The sequence below is a fragment of the Choloepus didactylus genome, chromosome 2 (assembly GCF_015220235.1).
Source record: "Choloepus didactylus isolate mChoDid1 chromosome 2, mChoDid1.pri, whole genome shotgun sequence".
Lineage (NCBI taxonomy): Eukaryota > Metazoa > Chordata > Mammalia > Pilosa > Megalonychidae > Choloepus > Choloepus didactylus.
The window spans coordinates 179,269,445-179,291,809 of NC_051308.1; the positions used below are offsets into that span (position 1 = coordinate 179,269,445).

General features: G+C 36.5%; 1 protein-coding gene across 3 annotated transcripts in view; it reads right to left on the minus strand.

Moving 5' to 3' along the window:
- The window catches only part of PDE4B (phosphodiesterase 4B), a 528,481-nt gene that overhangs the window by 184,772 nt on the left and 321,344 nt on the right, over positions 1 to 22,365 (minus strand). The gene's annotated exons all lie outside the window — the stretch shown is intronic.

Below are 22,365 nucleotides of genomic sequence, written 5' to 3' on the forward strand. Positions count from 1 at the left end.
TACTGGCAAGCATTTTTCTGAGCCAAGCAGGCAAACAAAGGTCATTATAAGTGACGCACATTTCACACAGTATCACTTATGATGCCATCCCAAGGGTACTTTTTTTTTAAAGGCAGGAAATGTTTACAGAATACTAACATGACCAAGTCTTCTACCTTCTTGCTGCTTCCTTCACCTTCTTTTTCAGGAAGTGTTTTCAGGTAGGTACCAGGGCAACTGCATTCTTTGGGCATTGGCCTGCAAGAGATGGAGAAATGCTACCAGACTGGAATGTGGAGTTGGGCTACATCGCCTCCTGGAGGTGCTGTCTGTGCTTGAGGAACAACAGCCTCCTGTAGCTGAATCTTCAGGGGCACTGAAAGAGAAGACCTTTGGGAGAGCATTTGAACCTAGCCCATAATTGGATTGGATTTCACTCTGGCAATTATATTGGGAGTTTCCCTGAAGGAAAAAAGGTTGGAAGGAGAAATTAAAAAGGGGTTCCTGACAGAAAATGCCCAGGTGTGAGGGTGCCTGGAGATTCAACCATGATGAAGAGCAGAACCAGAGTGGTGGAGAAAACAGAAGTTCTGGGGGAAAGGTGAGACCATGCCCGACCATCTGGAAGCCATACTACTACCACTATCCCACCAGCGTCCTGGGAGATAGTAGTTTACAGATCCCTGATTTCCAGCACTGCTTTAGCTCTCCTTCCCTCCTTTCCCCTTTGTCTCTGGAATATACTGAGAAAGACTCTGGCAGGATGTGGGATATTACTGCATAAACGACTGCCTTAGAGAACAACTGAACAGAGGGTCCATCTGCTTGATCCCAGAAAAACACCAGGTGAGGCATGACTGAGACATGAAGGCATGATTCAAGGGAATGAGACTTGAAAGCTGACTAGAAAGAGCCATTTACCTACAGTATGACTTTGCTCTGTTTCCTTTTTTAATATGTAAATTGGGAAAAATTAATAACACCATATTTTGTAGCTTTATTGGCATTATCAAATGGAATGATATCTATGAAAGTATGCTGAAACCTGTAGCAAACTGTAAACAGGTTAATAAATGTTATTCCATTGTGAGAGTGAATGAGATACTGTCAGAAGATAATATTTCAAAACGTTTTCAGTGATATACCCTGGGTAAAGGAATTACAGATCTAGAAGGCAGATTTATGGGAATGTCTGCTCAGTACCCTTTTAATGAGGAAGTCTGTCCCCACCCCCATGTCCACTTGGGTGCAGTGAAAGCAACCTGTTATGTCATCACACTCTTCCACCCCAGACTGGGCTAGACATGATTGTGCCAGCAATGGGCAATTGGCATAAATTGGGCCCATGAGTCTTTTTGTAGGGAATCTAGTTGTGGTATGGAGAGGGAGTATGATAAGTAAACTTCTCTCTGCATATCTAAGCCATAAATTATAGAACTTAGGAGTTTTGTGACTAAGATTTCTGTTATATTGACTGGAAAAGGCTGGACTTTGAAAAAACTTAAGAACCCAGCAGAAGCTTAGAGAGGAGCAGAGAGAGGCCACAATGGAGAGGCCACAAGTGAGCCCCAGTAGTCCTTAAGGCTTTGGAAACACCTGCTTTCCTGTCCTGGTTTGTCCAAAATACCACATCAGCCTTACAGTAAATGCCTCCTTTGCTTTATCTAGTTTATGTATGGTTTCTCCACAAGGGGATTTTTTTTTTTTTTTGGAAGTTGTGGGTTTACAGAAAAATCATGCATAAAATACAGGATTCCCACATACCACCCTATTTTTAACAGCTTGCATTGATGTGGTACATGTGTTACAACTGATGAAAGCACATTTTAATAATTGTAGCATTAACAGTAGTCTATAGTTCAACATAGGATTCACTGTTCATGTTGCACAGTTCTATGGATTTTTAAAAAATTTTTATCCTAGCACCATCTATACAACCTAACATTTTCCCTTTTAACCACATTCAGATATGTATTTCAGTGCTGTTAAATAAGCTCACAATGCTATGCTACCATCACTACCATCCATTTCCAAAACATTTCAATTATTCCAAATAGAAACTCTGTGCATTTTAAGTCTTAACTCCTTATTCCCTATCCCCACCCCATCCCCTGGTAAGGTTTTGACTCCATGAGTTTGCTTATTCTAATTATTTCCTATCAATGAGATCCCACAATGTTTTTAAAATATACTGTTCATTATTTTTCTACATTTTCTGTGGTGGATGTGCACTTTTATAACCAGAAAAGCATTTTAGAAAAATGACTGCACATGATGGAATAGAAAAAGAAGATGTAGAACTTTGACATCAGTTGTTTGTAATCACTCAGATAATCACTCAGAAGAGTGGATTCTTATATCAGGTTTAATAGACAACCTCTGTATCCAAGACTCACTAGGAAGGGGCCCACTTCCTAGCAGCAGGGGCCCACCTTAGGTTGTTAGCCAACTGGTTTGTTCCAAAGTCTCCAGATTCAAATTAACATTGGTCACATTAACAGTGTATTAATACAAAGACACAGCCTGCTTGCTCTCCACTCACATTCTTCTTGAAATTGAGGACCTACTTGTAGCAGTCATGGACTTAATCCAAAAAAGCTCTTTGCAAAGAAAATACTAAAAGCAGTGTGATTTCCTTGGCCTGCTCTATTCATTCCATTCAAGAACACCAACTTGCCAACTCAACAGAAACCTGTTCCTTCCTAATCCAGAAAAGCAGCCATAAATTTTGAACAGAAAAATACAGCAGTAGGAGCTTCCTTTTCTTTCTCATATTAAATGCTAGTGCAATATAAGCACTATCAGGATAAATCTCAGGTAGTTAGCAATTCGAAAATTTGTCTGTGCTTTTCTAGTTGGCCCTACCCTTAGGTCTTAAATAAATTTATTTTTTCATTTTGATCTTTGGGAGAAAAAGAAATTTATCAGATTATGGTTTCTAAGTCTCAGATAGGGATTTTGAAGAAATCAATGTTCTTTGAGTATTGTGTTTTTCTTTATGAGCACATGGGAAAAGAGCAAAGGTTGTTCTTCACTGTAGTTTAGGTGGCATGTCTGCAGAGTATTTCAATTCAGCTTTAACTGTGAGAAACACCATTTCTGAATATTCTGTTAAAAAGAAGCAATAAATATTATGCACCTCTCTGGCTGATTTTTCACTGCCTCTAAATGTAGGAAAGACTGCTGATGGCTATGAGAAATTAACATGTAAAGTTATTTTGCTTTTTGGCTGGGTGAAATGAGTTAATTTATCATTTATTATGGTTAAGAATATGGCTCTAGGCTGCGCATACAATTGGACATGGTCCCTTGATAAGAACAGAAAATATTGAGAAAAAAAATAAAATGCAAGCTTTTCAAATGCAGTTTTTATTCCAAAGAAAGATCTAATTTTGGCCTTAAATGGAAAATCACCAATATTTATACCCTTCCAGCTCCCTTAAAATTAAATTATCAAGAGTGATATTTCTATTTGGTAAATTCAAGAGGGACTGCAGCAACACAAACTGATCCAAAGTTCAATCTCTGAAATTTGATTTTAGCAAAGTAAATTATCTGCCTGATTTTAGATTTCTGTGGTTTCCATTTCCTTTTTGGCATTTTCTTTATCCTGAATTCATGCTTATTTTTATTTGTACTTTTCCATGTAGTGACAAACTTTCTCACCAATCAAGACAGCATGATCTTCATCTAAAAAAGAAATATGAGGGTGCAAAGTGTCTCCAAAATCTTCTTTTGCTCAGGCTGGTGCAATTGATGTTTTTCTCTACAGAGATATGCTGGTCTAAGTACCATATCACTCTGCAGAACTCTTCAATGTCTTCAGTGCCCAGGGCAGGATCTCCTTGGGAGAGTAACAATGCCTGAGTCTCACAGCCAGACTACTGATGCAGGAAAAGGCCTCGAAGATTGTTCTCTCATTTGGAAGATGAAGCAATTAGGACCAAGAAAAATAATTTGCCCAAGGTTATCTATCGAGTTTGTGGACGAGTGGATCTGAACCCAGGACTCCTGATTCATGGTCCAAAATTCTTTCCCATGCTATTTGGCCTTGGGGAGCTGTAATCAGTTTTCACTTTTAAAGATACATGTTTTCTTTTTTAACTTATTTCCTCCAAAAGCAACACTTTCTCAGAGGTTTATGGCTTTGTATCATTACAAGCAATCAATATCACCCCCAGAAATAAATTCCCTAAATGTTTTACCAAAAAATTTCAGCCATTTCTTGCAGAGGTCTCTTGAGTCCATCAAAAATATCAGTTTTATAAATCATATTAACTAGTCAATCCTTACAAACAAGACAGGCAAAGGAGGAGAACAGAAGTTGGAGTAGGTAATGAATTTACCTAGGACCCAATAGTGCTAGGAATTGTATGAGCTAGGTAATATATGCCCCCACTTTACAGAAGAGAAAACTGAGGTTCGGGAGGTTAAGTAATTTTCCCAAGGATCTGTTTGTATGTAGTACTTGGCAGAGCTGAGATCTCAACCTGAACCATCTTCACTCCAAAGCTCATGTTCCTATGCCAAATATTTGTAAATCAAGTACAAAGGCAGGGAAGGGATCACTTTATAAAGACCTAAAAGGTTATCATAAACATTATTTTTAAGACCCTGAGATAAAAATTATTTCCTATAATTTTGGCAACATTTCCCATGGAAGAAGTTCCAATATTTAAGAGGCTCCTTTTAGTCACGTTGATAATAAATAAAGCAATGTTATCTAAACCATTGGGTGCTTCTGTCAGTCAAAGATAACACTGATTTTTCTTTCCCACTTTAAGGAAATGTAGACAAGATCAAGGAAGCCCTAGAAAAATATGAATATTTCAAAGCAGCTCCATTCCCTTGTTCTTTGTCCCTTTGAGGGTGACTTTTGATTGGCTCCTGGACACAACGTAGTGGCATTTTAGTTCATTTATCATCGTCATCAGAAGTGAGCAAACAGTGAGTTGGAAGTGATCAGCTTTGTGCCATCAATAATTCATTTCTAGGAAACTCATTTTTGGATAACTTTTTTTACAAGATATGGAACAAATAGATAACAGAAATGTTCCTTGAAAGACAAGTACAAATCAAAGCTTGGTTAAATTAAAAAAAAATTACTACTACTAGTGAGTCAATTAAAATTATTAATAGTAATAACTCACAGTTAAAGAGAGTTCAACAGTTGATCAAACATTTTGACATATATAATCTCATTTAATTCTCACAGCCAACTTTCAGTAAAATTCAAACATTTAGTATCATTCTGTGCTATGAATTGGGCTAGGTCCTGGAGATATAAAAATAAATAAGAAAGCATTAGCCCTCAGTGAACTTACCACCTATTGTTATTATCATCACAGGTAACAAAGTGGATAAGGAAAGCTCAGAGATTAGAATATATTTGCTCATTGAGTCCAGTTACATACAGGATTGAAATTGGGACATTGATACCAAAACTTATTCTTGTCCTATTTCATCAAGCTCCTGTTCAATTAGGAATAAATTTGGAGGAAAGTGGCATTGATTCTATTTTTAAGTGATCTCCCTTATTTTGTCAGTTTTAAGTTTTTGATTTTTGGTGACCTGGGATTCTTAAGGTAATTCACACCCTACTAATCTCTCTTGCTGTCACAAGCAATAAAATGCTTTGCATTTCTATTGTTGACAGGAAAGGTTTTAATCAGATATAGGCTTAATTAGAAACAGAATCCAAGTTTTCATGTTCATCTACATAGTCAACTAAGCAATTGAATATACTGTTATATATTATTCTGGGTTTTATGACTGAGAAGGAGGACGAAGAACTTGGGGAGAGTTTATGTGTGTGAAAGGAAGGTGATTGTCTTAGTTTGCCAGTGCTGCTTTAACAAATACCACAGACCTATTTTTGTGAACAATAGGAATTTATTGCCTCACAGTTTTAGAAGCTAGAAGCCCAAAATTAAGGTGTTGGCAGACCATGCTTTCTCTCTGTAGTCTGTAGAGTTCTGGTGGTGGCTTACTGGCAATTCATAACTCAATCTCTGTCCCCATCACTTGGTGATCTGTCTCCTCTCTCCTACTCAGTTGTCTGTGTCTCTCAAAATATGTATTTCCTTAAAAGGGCTTTACTCACATTGGATTAAGGCCTGCCCTGATTCAGTTTGACCTCATCTTAACTAACATCAACTTCAAAAGTCTTATTTACAAATGGGTTCACATCCATAGGACTGGGGATTAGGACTTGAGTGTGTTTTTGTGGGGAACATTATTTAATCCATAAAAAAAATAAAAAGATATTATGAATAGAGGTTCAAGGAATTTGGATTTAACGTGAGAATGAATAGCACCTTGATAGCAATCTTCAAGTATATGAGGATTGGTTATATCAACTGTTGTGCTTTTTTTTTTTTTTTTTCTCCTAACGACGGGAAAAAATGAGTTCAAGCTGCAGCCCTAGGGATTCAGGTACACTATGAAAAATGATTTGCTGACAAGTGAGATTGTCAGTTACTGGAATAAGATACTAAGGGAAGTTGTGGAATTTCCCTTAAGAAGCAAAAAAGATTCCTTATCTCTCTTTATGGTTCAAATATAACATGGCCTCAGGCAGAAAGGTGGACTAGATGACATCCCAAGCTTCCTTCCAGCCCAATGACTCTATCACTATAATGATTTCAGCCAGTAAAATCATCTTTCCATGACTTATGCTGAAGTTCACCATACCTAAAGTCTCCATTTTACTTTGCTAATAGTCCTGTGTCAACACTCTACATAGTTAATCACACCAATTCATGAATTTCCTCCAAATAACAATTATAATAAATTTAAAGGTGTCTAGGTCAATTTCTTTAAAGGTTAAAAAGCCAAATATAGGATATTCTTAATATTTTGAGAGCTATTTTCTCTCCTTAAGTTTCATAATAATCCCAAACCATGGATAAGCCTTTGGGAATTCTTATCTAAAGTTCTGAGATAATAATATTGCCCTGAAAGTATCCTACAAATTCCCAGGCTTTTTCTCACCAAATTGAAATTCAGAGTTGCTCAGAAGACTGGTAAGCAGAAGTACAGGAGGCTGTGGAATGTGGTGATCCCAAGATATTTTTCTATCCAATTCATTTATTTGACAACAAAAAACTAGGCTCAGGATGTTTAAAGGATTAAGCATGATCATACAGCTTAGTAAAAGAGAAAGTTTAAATAAGAATTCAAATCTTTGGCTCCCTGTTCAGTCGCTGTTTCATAAAACACATTTTTCATTTTCAAAGAACCAAACCAAAGGCAATTTAAAAAAAAAAAATTTCAAAATATATCCAGATGTTTAGAAGACTAGAAAAACCACTTGAAATTCTTTTCTTGTTGTGCTGGTTTGTATATATTGTGTCCCCCAGAAAAAAGCCATATTCTTTAATGCAATCTTGTGGGGGCAGATGCATTAGTGTGGGTTAGGTTGGAACCTATTGGTTCAGTATTTCCACGAAGGTGTGGCCATGCACATTCAGCCTGGGCCTTGATTAGTTTACTAGAGCCATATATAAGCTCAGACAGAAACAGCTGACAGCTAGCTGGAGCTGAGCCAGACATTTTGAAGATGGCCATTGGAAGCTGATGCAGACATTTTGGAGAATGCCATTCTGGAATGCAACCTGGGAGCAAGCGGATGCCAGCCATGTGCCTTCCCAGCTAACAGAGGTTTTCCGGAGGCCATTGGCCATCCTCTAGCGAAGGTACCCGATTGTCAAGGCATTACCTTGGACACTTTATGGCCTTAAGACAGTAACTGTGTAACCAAATAAACCCCCTTTTATAAAAGCCAATCCATTTCTGGTATTTTGCATTCTGGCAGCATTAGCAAACTGGAACACTTGTGGAAACATCTGACTCTTCTCACCATACTACAGTAATGGGTACATTCCGGCACTGACAGATATGTGCGATAGTCACTCAAATAATAATGTAACTACCATATTCTCACACTGTGCACAAATAAAATCCATATCTTATGAGCACCTTAGATGTAAAATTGCCAATTTCCTGTAACTGTTAAAAGTAGAGTTTAGAGGCAGAATTCTTGGGTTAACCCTCACTTTACACACTTCTTACCATCTGTGTATGACTTTGGGGAAGTTATTTAACATTTTTATTTCCCCATCAGCCAAATGAAGATAATAATGTTTTCCTAGATTACCTGACAAATTACTGTATGTTAAATGCTTAACATTAAGTCTGGAAAACACTAAGTGCTCATCATCATCATTATCATCATAATCATCATCATAATCATCATCATTCCCATACACCTCAACACTCAGAAAGTGACTCTACATGATGATGAGAGATACTACCTTTTGTTAGGCATTATTTCCTTTTATTTCTTAAGGAAATAAAACTTTCCCCCAAAGTCATGAAACCCATGTCAAAAGAAAGTTTAGTTTAAGGGACATTTTCTGCATTTCCCGAGGACCTAACATGGACCAGAAACTGCACTAGGTGCTGCGGGTTAAAAGATGAAGGAAACAACCCTCCTTGCATTGTTTTGTCCAGAGGTGAAAGCAAACATATAACAGATAAATACATTGTGATACGCAAAGAACATGGTAAGCACAGTACATACTGCGAGAGTGCAGAGTGGAGGAAGGGTGGTTGGCGGGACTGGAAAGGCTTGTCGGAGACAGTGATCTAGTCAGTTGAGTCTAAATTCTAAGTGAAAAGGTGATGGGGGATTATGATTACAATAACATTTTTTTAACCAAAATTTTATAGGCAATAGTGAACTCTGATCTTTTCTCAAATTAGTCACTTATTTGCCTCACCTTTAAACAGCTGTACAAAAGAATCACAAAATAAAAGTCTTGAAAAACAGCAACTATTTTAGCACCTGACCTGGCACACAGAGGGAACTGTGTTTGCTGAATAAGTCTTTTTCCATAAATCTGTCATTTCTTGGTGGTGGTGGTGGTGGGGGATTAACAATGTAAGAAGGTTGTTTAATATCTGATTTTTACTAGCACAACCCCTTAAATATAATTTCCAGGTAATGCTCTCAATTTCTCCACTTGAGTTTGCATGTGGACTTTCATTCTTAATTTGACAAAGGCAGATAGATAATGAGGATCATTGTCAATATTCCTTTGGTTCAGAAATAGAATATTCTGACCATTCCCAGGGTTTCTATTTATTGAATAGCAATCCAATTATGAGGCTCACATTTGCTTGGATTTATTTGTGCCTTTAGGTTGTTCCCAGGTAAGGTTCTTAATTTCTGCTAATTTTTAAATATATGTGGTAAAAAACTCTTACTAATAACATGACCCAAGATGAGCATTGCAAATAAGTTCTGAGAATTGTTATGGATATATAGGAAAATCATCTTTATGTAACAAGTTGTCCATGAATGATTAGTTGTTTAAGCTGCTAAATGCTTATGATGACGAAGCTAACAAAAGTATCAATGTGTAAGACAATTATTTTGCAGAATTGAGTCCCTTCCCCATGAGAACAGTTGCATCCTGGAAATGAGTTTTAGGAGCCTACCACACAATCCATAATGTCATTTTTCATAATGTATAGTGCATTGGCATATAAGCAGAAATCATATATCAAAGATGACATACAGCAAGGAAAGTTCCAAACAAGACTTCTTTGAAATAACTTCCCTGAGATAAATTGAAAAATATGAATATAAATATATTCCAGTTCCTTGCTTTAAAATAATGAATAAAATGGCTAACAGATTTTACTCCAAGCGAAGAAATTTCCAAATCAGAACTGACTCTTTCTTCATTTAGAGCCACCTAAGTGCTGTTATTTCTGTCCCCATAATGTTTTGAAGAATTTGCCCCCCCCCTTCCCTTTCTTCCTTGCTAGAATGAATGATCTATCAAGGCAGAAAGTTTATCAGTCTGACAATATTCTCATACCTAGAATAGTGCCTTACAGATAGTAGGTAGTCAATAAATACTTTTAAGCAAATGAATGGGTTTCTTTAGCCCCACATTATCTTTTACCTTCAAACCTCCACCACCGATTTCAGCTGAACCTCCTAATTGGCATCATGAACCAGATTTTCTTTTCTCTCCTGTGCCTTACATGTGGCTGTTTAACAGATTTTACTAAAATACAGATTTAATCCTTTAACTCTCCAGCGCAAAATGTTTCAATGTCTCCTTATTGCTGAAGAGATCAAATGCCTCACTCTGGCATTTAAAGTCTGCTATTAGGGGTCCTCACTTAGCTTTCGCCTGATATCCTACTGCTCCCCTAGAGCCGTCAATTTCAAAACATGTTACATATCATTCCCTTACAGCCTACTTGTTTGACTCTGTTGAGGTAGGTTCCTTGGCCAAGAATGGCTGCATCCTCCGTCTTTACCTATTGGAATACCACCCGTCCTTTAATATTTATCTGAAATGCCTCCTCATTCATGATCCCCTGATCGGATGCCATCATGTTGTTACCTTATGTACCTCTATTTTATTCTGCCTGGTGATATAGTTATGTGTGGATCCATTTCCTATCCCAGTGCTCTAAGTTCTCTAAGGCCAGCATGATTTCTTACTTTTTACTCTAAAGCACCTAGCACATCCAGTAAAGGGTTAATAAATACTTGAACATAATATTTTAACATTAATGCTCTGGCAACTCACTAAAATGCAAAATGATAGCATTCAGAAAAGGTTAAAATGTGACAAAGTAATTTATAAATAAAATAATTTATTTTGAGGTTTAGAGTTTATCATGTATTTAATGTATTAAGCTGATAAAGAGGAAGTTTTTTTAAACAAACACCTTCAAAGTTTTTTCCCCCTCTGCTTCTACTTCTATATTTTCTTTTTGCAGAATTCATCAAAAACAAACAAAAAAACAAAAAACAACCCTCAGAGCCTGCCATATTCCCTTGAAAATACTGTAACTCTACTCAGTTCATATCATTGCCCCTCATTTAGAACTCAACACAAAGGCTGCATACGATGAAAGAAGAGGAGAAAATGGTGCTGAGAACTAGCCTGCGTGGGTAGTTTGTCTCCAGAGAAAGCTCTTTCCCATGCCACTTTCTGCTTCAGATATTCCTGATTTTAAAGGCAAGCTGGATGCAGGTTATGCTATCTGAGAACCCTGAACAAATGTAGCTCATTGTGATATAATCTGAGTTTAGAAGGGCTTATGCAATTCACATTTCTTGTCTGAGGCTTTCCCACATCTCTGAATAGCTGATGACATATATTTTTTGAGTGTAGGAAAGGAGAAAATATCTGCCCATTATTTGAGAGAGGATAACAGCCACCTCTTTGGAGTGACTGCTGGGTTATGAATCAGTGTTTTCCTGTTTCTTCATTTCATTTATGTGCAGGTTTACCAGACACCCTGGACTGGTTTGAAACCTCCCAATGACGTCAATGGGGCAGAGAAATTGGAGCAACAAGACAGCTGCAATGCACCAAGTCTACTGAGGTTTTATTCTTTTCTCCCAGGGTGACATCTGAGACAGATATTATCAATCAAGCCCTCCTGGCTCAGCACCAAATCAAAGGCACTTTATCATTCAAAGCAGTAAAAGCTGCAATTAGATGTTCTGCTCAGCTTTTTCCAGAGGAATATTTTGTTCATGACAATTAACAATGCAATTAAAACTGAATTAAACCAGAGAATGCTTACTAAAATATTTAATTTAAATATCGGAGCAAGTTTCTCCAGTGTTTTCATTTAATCACATCATTAAAGATCACTATGTATTTTGTATAAAAATGCAAAACAGTTAATTTAATATATATACCTTGTCTGAAAACACTAATAAAAGCCAAATGATAAAATTTAACCAGTTTGCAAGAAATGTCAAAATGCCCAGGGGAAAATAAAAAAGGAACATATAACAAAGCTTCACTGTCATTCAGGAAACCAAAACAAAACAAAACAAAAAACAAAACCTGGGACAATTGAAAGGAAGGGAATTGTACTCTGTGAATTAACATTTCTCTCAAAAAAATTCAAAATAAAACCAAAAAGAAAAGACCAGAGCAACGACTTTTTAATTTGTTAAATACAACATACTATTTACTGACTTTTCAAACTTCTCTTCTCAGGAATAGTCTTACTTGCCCAAGTATTTAATAGCATACAGAACTCTTTTAAAAAATACAGCATTTAATCTAATTAAATAGCTTTAAAATAAAGGTCTCTACTCTATTTTTCTCTGATTTGTTTCAAAGAAGGAAACATTAGTAAGGATTTCCAAGGTTAATCAGAGCAAATCTAAGTAATAGACATACTTAAAATGGATTTTTGTTTTCAGAATTACCTAGGAGGGCTAAACAACACTTTAACCAGAGCAAAGAACACATGTTCCCATGCAATACTGAAATAACTGCAATCTTGTCCCCCCTTTCCTTCTGGAGTGTTGGCAAACAATGCTGGTGATAAAATAAGTGGAAAGCAGAGTAGAGAGAAAACTTGGGGTAAAAATAAGGGAGAAAACATCAATGTCAATTTCAAAGTTATGTAGCCAAACTGAATAGAATCCAAAGCCATTTAGTCTAGAAAGTCAAACTGGCCAAGGACAAGGGACAGGGGAGACAATATTTGTCAGCAGTTGTCTACCACCCATGAAGTATCATCTGCTCTCTTTAAGTCATCTATATCAGATATTATACATGATGCATATTTCTCTAGCTTACTTGCAGATCTCCAAAATATGAAAGGCCGTATGCAGGAGATTTGCTATTTCAATGAGGAACAAACAAGAGAATATGTGTTTAAATGTTAGCACTAAGAGTTTGGGTTAGCTAGAATAACAAACTTCTTGCCAATCAGTTCACGTTTACGTGAGTAGTGTATCTGAAGTGCTCTTTATTATTTGGATGTAAGCAATAAGTTTCTCTTTTTCATCCTCTTCCATTACATTTAGCTGTGAAGCAGACAATAAATCACAGCTAAAGATCCCAAATATCACGGTTAATAAGGCTGAGCATTCTAATTGATTGAGTCCAAAACTTTCTATCACCTCTAGAACCATCATTTCTTTATTCATCCCTTTTATTCAAAATAGTGGTAATTATATAGGCATTAAAGTCTGGTGGATGTGGATTTATATCCCAGCTACATGTCTTATTAGCTGCATGTCCTTAAATGACTCTGCATCTGCAAAATGATAATGAAATGGAATGACACATGAATAGAACACCTCACAGGCACTCTAAATGTGATAGCTATTATTTTTAGAAGTTTATTCAAAATGTGTATTGTTGTGCTTCAATGCCAAGCACTGTGCTAGGCAGTGGGAAAACACACATCCACACAAAGACACAGGCAGACACTCAGGCACACACAGACACATACACACAGATAACACAAAATCCATGGAGTAAACTAAGCTAGCAACTTAAGAACCACTCTTACCTCCCACATCAAATCATCTATACCAGCACCAGTAGAAACGAAGTGGCCCTTTTACAGCTGTGGAAAATATACCTGCATAGCCAAGGGCCTGCCAAAACTTGCCAGTGTCATGCACAAGCAAATAGCTGCTCAAGTGGTTACCTAGCCCTGACGATTCTACCCCATTTCCCTTTCTTGAATTGGTTTGCTATCTAGTCATAGATGTCCTACTTCAAGTCATCACCATCTCTTTCCTGGATTACTGCAACAGCTTCTGTGCTGATTTGTATATATTATGTCCCCCAGAAAAAGCCATATTCTTTAATGTAATCTTGTCAGGGCAGATTGATCAGTCTTTTTGTTTAAGGTGTGACCTCTTGATTGAATGTTTCCATGGAGATTTGTCCCCACCCATTCAGGGTGGGTCTTGATTACTTTACTGGAGTCCTTTAAAAAGAGCTCCAGGTCCAGATGCTTGCTGACACTTTGAGATGCTAGCCCAGAGTTTGCTCTGGAGAAGCTAAGTGAGGAAAAAACACACCAAGAGATGCTGCTGACGCTTAGAGATGCTTGGAGGTGCTTGGAGATGTGGACAGAAGGACGTTTGGAGATGCTTAGCTAAGAGATTCTAGCCCAGAGTTTGCTCCAGAGAAGCTAAGAGAGACAAGCCTGAAGACATTTTGAAGAATGCTATTTTGAAATGCAACCTGGGAGCAAAGGAACAGCAGATGTAAGCCACATGCCTTCCCAGCTGGCAGAGGTGTTCCGGATACCATTGGCCATTCTTCAGTGAAAGTATATTCTTGTTGATGCCTTAATTTGGACATTTTCATGGCCTTCAGACTGTAAATTTGTAACCAAATAAACTCCCTTTCTAAGAGCCAATCCATTTTTGGTGTTTTGCATAATAGTAGCATAGATAAACAGGAACATCCTCCTAACCAGTTCCCCTACTTGAAATGCTTTACCTATAAGACCACCCATTTAAATTATAAATCTGGCCATGCCTCTCCTTGCTTAAAAACCTTCATGACTTCTCAAAGAAACTATGGAACAAGTCTCTGTTCCTTAGCATGGTATAACAGACCCTATATGATATGTGGTTTAACTTTCTAACTTTATCTTCTCAATGTGACTTTTAATATCCACTCATGTAATATTCTTTCAATTATCCCAACTTGCTATGCTGTTTCACATTTTCAGGTATTTGCTGCCTTTTTCCTCCACTGATAACTTCTAGTTCCTACTAATACATGTTTTTATTATGAAAGACACCAGATTGTCATAATTGATGGCAGATTGTAAAACATGTATTCGCTCAGTCTGCTTCTTTCTTACGTAAGTGTGAAGTCATAAAGGGTAATGACTATGAATTTTTCATTTCTTTCTCCCGAAGCTAGGCACAGAATGGCATGCTGTTCTTAAAAAAAATGCTAATTGAATAAATGAACATTAGTATCTATGATTTCAGTTGATCAACCTTCCCAAAGAGATTTTAGAGTCCCTTCTGTAGATTAGAAATGGATCTTTAGGGGCTTCTTGGGCAATTAGGCCCCAATTCCTTCCCCTCTAGATCTTGTTTTGATTGAAGAATTAGGCACATAATTCTGGACCCAAGAGAAAGGACACTAGTTCTAATACCAGATTCAGAGAGACTTATTTAAAGTCTATACATTTTGAGGGCTCCCATTTCATCTAAGGAGTAAATAGCTTATCATTTCAATCCAGAAAATGCAGTAAAGCCAGAAGTGAGAGCCTATGTCAGCCCATCATTCACTGACAATTACACTTACCCAGGTGACCTGAGAACACTGGATCATTTATCCATCATTCATTCTGCAAATATTATTGAGTGACAACACTGTCATCGTAGACACTGTAAATTCATTGTTGAGGAAAACAGCTTACCTTATGTTTATTGCCTACCTACTATGGTATACTTTTCTTCTAATACATTTTTGATGTGTGAGCAGCCCATGAAGGAGGGCACTTTTTATCAATGGGCAAATCATGCTCTCATTGCAATACTATTGAACTTTCTTCTCCATATAACTTGTGTCTCTGTGTGCAGTCCCTACCTTCCATTGTATTCTATGTTGCTACCAGTTCTGTGTGCAGTCCCCAACTGTCCACTGATGGTAAAAGAAGAAAAGGGTCACTAAGCACACACAGGCATCCATGTAGTCTGGATTTGGCCCATTTCCCATTTGATGGTATTTTGATATTAATAAAGAAATATGCTGGGTAAGTTTGCATGGTAAAGTTGGCAAACACTGATGGATCAGTGACTTTGAATTAGTCAAAGCAGTGAAAGGTGAAAGTGGGTCTTTTCTGACAGGATTGATATGCAGAGACTAGGTATTGGGTATATATGCTTCATTATACAAACTTAATTGGAAGATTTTTAAGGGTCTTTCACTTATTTAAATCAATGTCAGCACACAGCACACTTCATATGGTGCCTTCTTGCCCACAGTATGTGTTTTTGCTGTAAAAATTTGCTGACTGTTGCTTTTATAAGCAATGAAAACTTTTTTTTTTACTCAAGAGCATCAAATATTTCTTATTAAACTGGAAACTAAATAATATTTCCTGTTCACAAAGCCACCATGAGAATTTATATAAAATCATTCAATATATATCTATTTATAAACTTTATAAATAGAAATTTAAAAATTAAAACCATTGCCATTGGCAGTCAAGAAATCAGTAATTACCCAAATAGTCCTTATCACGTGGTAGAAAAAGTAAGGCTTTTAGAATCATACAGACTTGAGTTTGCATTCAGATTCTGTTCAATATTTGTTCTGTGAGAATGGGAAAATTAACACTATGTGAAACACTAAAAGAACACTCAGTTTTTTAACTGTAATGTAGGGATAATACTACCCATCTAAAAGGTTGTTATAAAGAATGAATAAGTATAAGTTACCCTAAGTTGGCATACAGTAGATTTTAATATTTTTAGAAACAATATAACATCTTTTCATTTATTTTGAGTTTTTTAAGGGGAAGAGGAAAAAGACTACTGTATAGTAACCTTAGACCATGTCACCTATCATGAACCCTTTCAAACTATAAATGAGATACATATATAATCGCCTTCCTTTTAATATATATTAATATATATTATATATAATTAATAATATATTATTAATATAATTGCCCCCCCTTTTTTCTTCCTCCCCCCTGCCTTCCTCCCTCTTTCCTTCCTTCTTCTCTCCCTTCCTTCCTTCTTTCTTTTTTCATCTAGGAATGATACCCATCATGATAAGGCTTTATGGCACTTTTTTTCACCTAGTGCCAAATTTATTTAGTTTTAAGAAATCATACGAGACAGGAAACAACACAGTCTGCACAACAATACAGCAGTGGTTTTGCACCTCCCCAGGCAGAGCTTGCAGTGTCTCTACCATGCTGCCTGGAGAATGTGCACTGCCGTAAGACATGAAGCTGAAAAAGTTTGGATTGTCTCAGTTCAGGGAACCATCAGCTCTGGGTCCCTTAGTCTTTTTTTTTTCTTTTTAAGGAAATAGGAGTTTACAGAAAAATCATAGATAAAATACAGACTTCCCTTATACCACCCTACTGTGAACACCTTGTTTTAGTGTGATACATTTGCTACAATTGATGAAATAATATTTTTATAATTGTACTATTAACCATAGGCCATGGCTTAACTTAGGGTTCACTGTTTGTGCTGTACAGTCTTATGATTTTTTAAAAATTGTTACTCTGGTAACACATATACAACCTAAAACTTCCCCTTTTAACCACATTCAAATATATAATTCAGTGCTATTAATTATGTTCACAATATTGTGCTGCCATCACCATCATCTATTACCAAACCTTTCACTTTATGGGATTTTTAAGTGAGAATTCTAATTCTAAGACTGTGTCCTTAGGGTCTTGGAAAGTGATTTTTGACTATGTGGCTGAAACTTTTGGATTTTCACTGCAAAATAATGCCTTCCAATGCCTATATTGACTCTTCCAAAAGTTTTGTGTGTCTACTGAGCCACAGTGATACCCTACCTTTAAGAAAGGCTACAGGACATTCATGTTGCTTACTTGGAAATCAGCAAATCACCAGGAGAGTACAATGAATATTTTTAAGCAAGGCTTACTATAATGTCACAGAGTCTGAATATTTACTGTCTGGCTTCAATGTGTTATGACACAAGCCTAAATTTGACTTATTCTTGCCTGCAGCTTATGCAACTGCTCAATGACATGAGATCTTTCAGGGCTTTGACAGTTTGCTGTTTTCAGGATAAAGGTGCAGAGTGACTATTACTTCTAAATAAAATCCTTTTTGAGCCACATACCCTGTAGGAGACAAAAGAGTCAAAGCCCAAGGCTGGTCCAATGTCAATGATGATTTTATGTGAAATATATTATTATTTTTTGTTTTGTTCTGTTTTTTTACCAAAAGCTGATTCAGCAGACATGGTAAGTCAAAAGCCTAGCTTTTAATTAGTTGTCACAAATAGCCTTGATAGAAATACTAATTTTATGACTTGATTATCTTTGAAAATGCTTAATTTCATCTCTGCTGTAGTCATTTAAGATAAGTTGAGGAGAATAGTTAAGATGTTCATTTTCTTCAACCTTCTAATTAACACAAGAAAATTAAATTACTGTGTTCCTCTAAGAGGAAACTCTTAGTCATCTGACTAACTTACTGTGATTGGCACAACAGAGCTTACTTTGGGGAGCTGCAATTTAAGGCAGGGAATATTCCAAGAGTAGAAATCCATGCAGCCTTTAGACAGTGCCTAGATCCCACTCCATTAGCTCTGAGGTTCCATAAGTGGGGCCTTCTCAAGACATAGTTGGTGAGATTAGCCCTCAGCTTCATTGCCAGTGGCCTTTACCTTGGATCTTTTCTTCAGTTTGTCTTTGGCTTGGAGAACCTTGCCTTAGTTGATTCAACTATTCAATGAAAGAGGGAGTTGTGTTTCTGACAGAGAGGAAAGTCTTAGGAGCAAGCTAACATCCTTTCCTGCAATCAGCTTTTGGGGTAATTTTAGGTCATCTAATGAGCTGATCACCTAAACTATCTGCATTTAACCAGCTTATAATACCTGGAGTACTATGTAGCTTTAAATATTGAAGAAGATGGTATGCTCCTTCTTGCTCTTTTCTTTCCTGAAAAAAAAAAAAAATCTTTTGTGTAGCTTTTCAAGGAACTAATCTCATAGAAAGAGTTTATTTTCATACTGTATTCTTGAAGCAAGTACATTCACACTTCTTTTGAAACCCCTGACACCTAGCTCAATGCTGAGCGTAGAAAATGTGATAATTGATAGATGCCTCTGACTTATAAGTGTGCTTGAGCAGGCTATATGCAGTTCCTTTAAATAGCATAGGAGAGAAGAAATAATGTAATTATTCAAATATTATATGCACTTTTCTTCATCAGAGTAGACTTCTGGGCATTTCACTCATACCACTTGTGCTATGGCTAATGCCTCAAGAAGAGGATAACGTCCACAGCAGAGAAAAACATAAAAGCACTTCTAAAAATCTTAGGTTTTTATTCATCAAAATTAATTATTTTTTAGTGAAATGAGTTTTTCTGCTGTCTGTACCTATTAGTGACTAACATAAAAGACTGTATTTCAATTTTTGCGAGTATTCAAATTTTACTAGTTTTTACCTTCATCACAGGTTCCTATTCTCAGGCACATTTTTCCCATGCTGCCTTAGGAATTAACATAAAGGGTCTTGCTTGAGGTAAAAAATAACTATCTTTCTCAGCAGAACTACACATGGGATTGCAATCTAATGTCTGTTGCATAATTTGCAGTTTGAAAAATGGTTTCTTATCAGTGTTTAGCAGTCACAAAATCGGTCAGGCTCTATGGTATTTCTACCTATGCATTTCAAAGAGTAACCAAGTATTTACTAGTTTTTGGAAACATTTACAAATCTATAATTTAGTTCCAATATCATCGTGAAGGTAGCCAACACTGTTTTAAGTAAAGTCCATAATTCTACCTATTAAATATACTAAATATAGGTGAACCCTATTTTAGGAAATCATATAGTAAAAAAATATATATATATAACAAATCGGGAAACAATTTTACTAGAAAGATAATTCTCTCTTTCCTGAAGGATTTCCCTTAGGGATCCTTTACAGTTTAGATCCTGTGTGCATCTAAGTGATTGTTTACATATAATTAATTGATATGGGTATAACTGAAAATGTGCAGCTCAGTTTTATTTTCTCACCTGGACTCACTCTTAGCTATAGTTTAATAGAAGTAGCATAAGTAGAGTAACTTTAAAAATGAGCTAAATTGGAAAAAATAATAAATTTATATTTAACTCTTAAGGAGTTATATAGAAAGAGACACATCTTTATCAGGTAGAGGGTATGATGGTTTGAAGCAGTATGTACCCCAGTAAAACATGTTCTTAAATTTAATCCATTCCTATGGGTGTAAACCCATCATAAGTAGGACCTTTTCATGAGGCTACTTCATTTCAGGTGTGATCTACCTCAATCAGGATGGGTCTTAATTCTATTACTAGAGTCTTTTATTACAGAATGAAAGTCACAGAGCAAAAGAAGCTGAAATCAATAAAACCCGGACGACAAGGGACAGGTCAGCAGGTCACTGTGTGCTTTGCCATGTGATAGAAGAGCCAAGGATCACCAGTACCTGGTCTTGGGAAGAAAGCATAGCCTTGATGATGCCTCAATTTGGACATTTTCCCAGCCGCAAAACTGTGAGCGAATGAATTCCCATTGTGTAACCTAATCCATTTTGTGGTATCTGCTTTAAGCAGCCTAGGAAAATAAAACAGACAGCTTACAAGGGTACTCTAAGCAGGTTTCTGAGTCTTTAGCTATTGAACCTTGAAAAAATTTTGCCACTCGCAATTCAAGAGTCTAATTGTGATTCTCCATTTTGATTGTGGCAAATTGCCACGTAAGAGTTGACTGGACCATTGGGTTACCTCAAGATGATTATAGACAAACACAAATAGACTCTTATGAGTTTAGCAGCACTTGCCAAACATTTTTCCTCCTAAAGTGCAATATAATTCTACTTCCTGAAGTAAACAGCCCCCTCTGCTTCCACAGAAAATACCCTTATCAGTCTCTGCCTCTAGGCTGGCTCCACACACTGGCTCATGTCCTTCCCTGCTTCAATACCCCTAATGGTCCCTCATAGGGTTCAGGATACAGTTCAAGCTATTAAGAGAGCTTATCCAGCCCTGTCTTCCATTTCGATCTTGTCTCTTACCAAGCAATCACCTCCCTTCCTGTGATTTGGAATTGTTATAGCTTTTCCCCCAAATAAATCCTGCTATGCTGTGCTATGCTATGCCTAGAAAGTACTATTCTGATTCTCTGTCTGGTAATGGCCTACTTATCCATCAAATTCTAATTATGAGTCACCTCCTTTATGCCCCAATCTGATAATAGCTGTATCCATGTTCCCAAAGCAGACTATGCACAATCTATCACTGTTTTAAAACACTCATTTATAATCATTGATTTATGTGTGGGTTTGCCTTGTCTGATGGTTATTCAACTTTGGATTCCAGTGTCAGACTGGTACAGTGTCTAGTATATGGGACATGCTGAAAAAAATGTATGCTGGATGAATGAATAAACCCTTTCAAAGAAAAGTGGAATTTTTTAAAAAGTTGATTTGAACAGCATATCATTACTAAGAAGATCTGGATTTTCAGCAAAGTGCTAGCCAATTTATTGACAATACGAAGCTGAGCAGACATATTTTGAGTTAATTCTTTGGGCAAAGCATCATGCTAAGTACTTGTACATTTCATTTAAGTGTCATAATCAGTCACAACATATCTATATTATTTTTCATACTTCATTCTTAAACTTATTTATTCTTGAACTTATTTATTGAGTGCTTCACATGTGCCAGTAACTATGTTTGATGCTTCACATCACACCACTAAATCATCACAACATTTCAAGGGAAGCATTATAACTTCATTGACAATGAAGAAAATTGTGGCTCGGTCCTGCCAAAAGTCACACAGATGGTAAACGATGAAGATGGGCTTCTCAATGGTATTGGGCTGGTGCTCAAGGCAGTTTCATTGAAACAACACTGTATCACCCAAACTGTGTTCCAGATGTCAGTGTGATATTAATAGGTATTTCACCCCAAGAAGGGTTTTTTGGGCAGATAAGTTTAACACCCCCCACCCCATTTTAATATATTTTAATATACCCCCTTTTTAGAAATTCACAATGACATTACTTGTACATCATGGCTCCAAAAACCATCAAGAAATCTGCTTAATTGTATAATCAAGTTTTTTTTTTCAGTTTTAAGAAACCCTCTCCTTTTTTTCTTCTTCATAGAACACTAATGTACTCCATGATGTTGCCTTCAATTTAATTAACATTAAAATGGGGGAAAACATTGTTTTCTTTTTACCCAAATAACTCGAAATTCTATTTTGAATTCCACTTTCGATTGGAATGGTAAAAATTCTAAGTTCCTTTTTCTTTCAAAAAATGAAATCAGGGAAAAATGTGGCCTGGCTTATGAGGACTTGTGCTCAAATTAGGAGTAACAGTACTTTGCTTTTCTGATGTATTCATCAGCACCAGTAAAAAGTATTTATTCAGTGAATTGTCTGAAGCCCTGTGCTTGGCACTATGGAAAAAATTAAGCCAGCCATGGCCTCTGCCTTCTAGAAGCCTTTGCATTCAGAGAAATTTATAAGTTAAATAATCCACAAATAAGCAGTGCTCATGTTTAAAATGTACACTCAAATTACTCTGTTTTGATGTATATGTAAATCTGGGATTATGCAATTACATAAGGATAAGCCAGTGTAAACTCACACAGATTATTGTTGGTACTAGTTTGTGACATTCTTTGTCACCCATCTACCCATAATTCTAATTTTTTTACTGTATTAACCCTCAAAATAAAGACACAGTTCATAGATAGACAATAGAAGTATTTTAGATAATGCAAAGTATTTTAAATCTCTCCCATCACTTTAGAAAACAAGATAAAAGCGTACTTATCA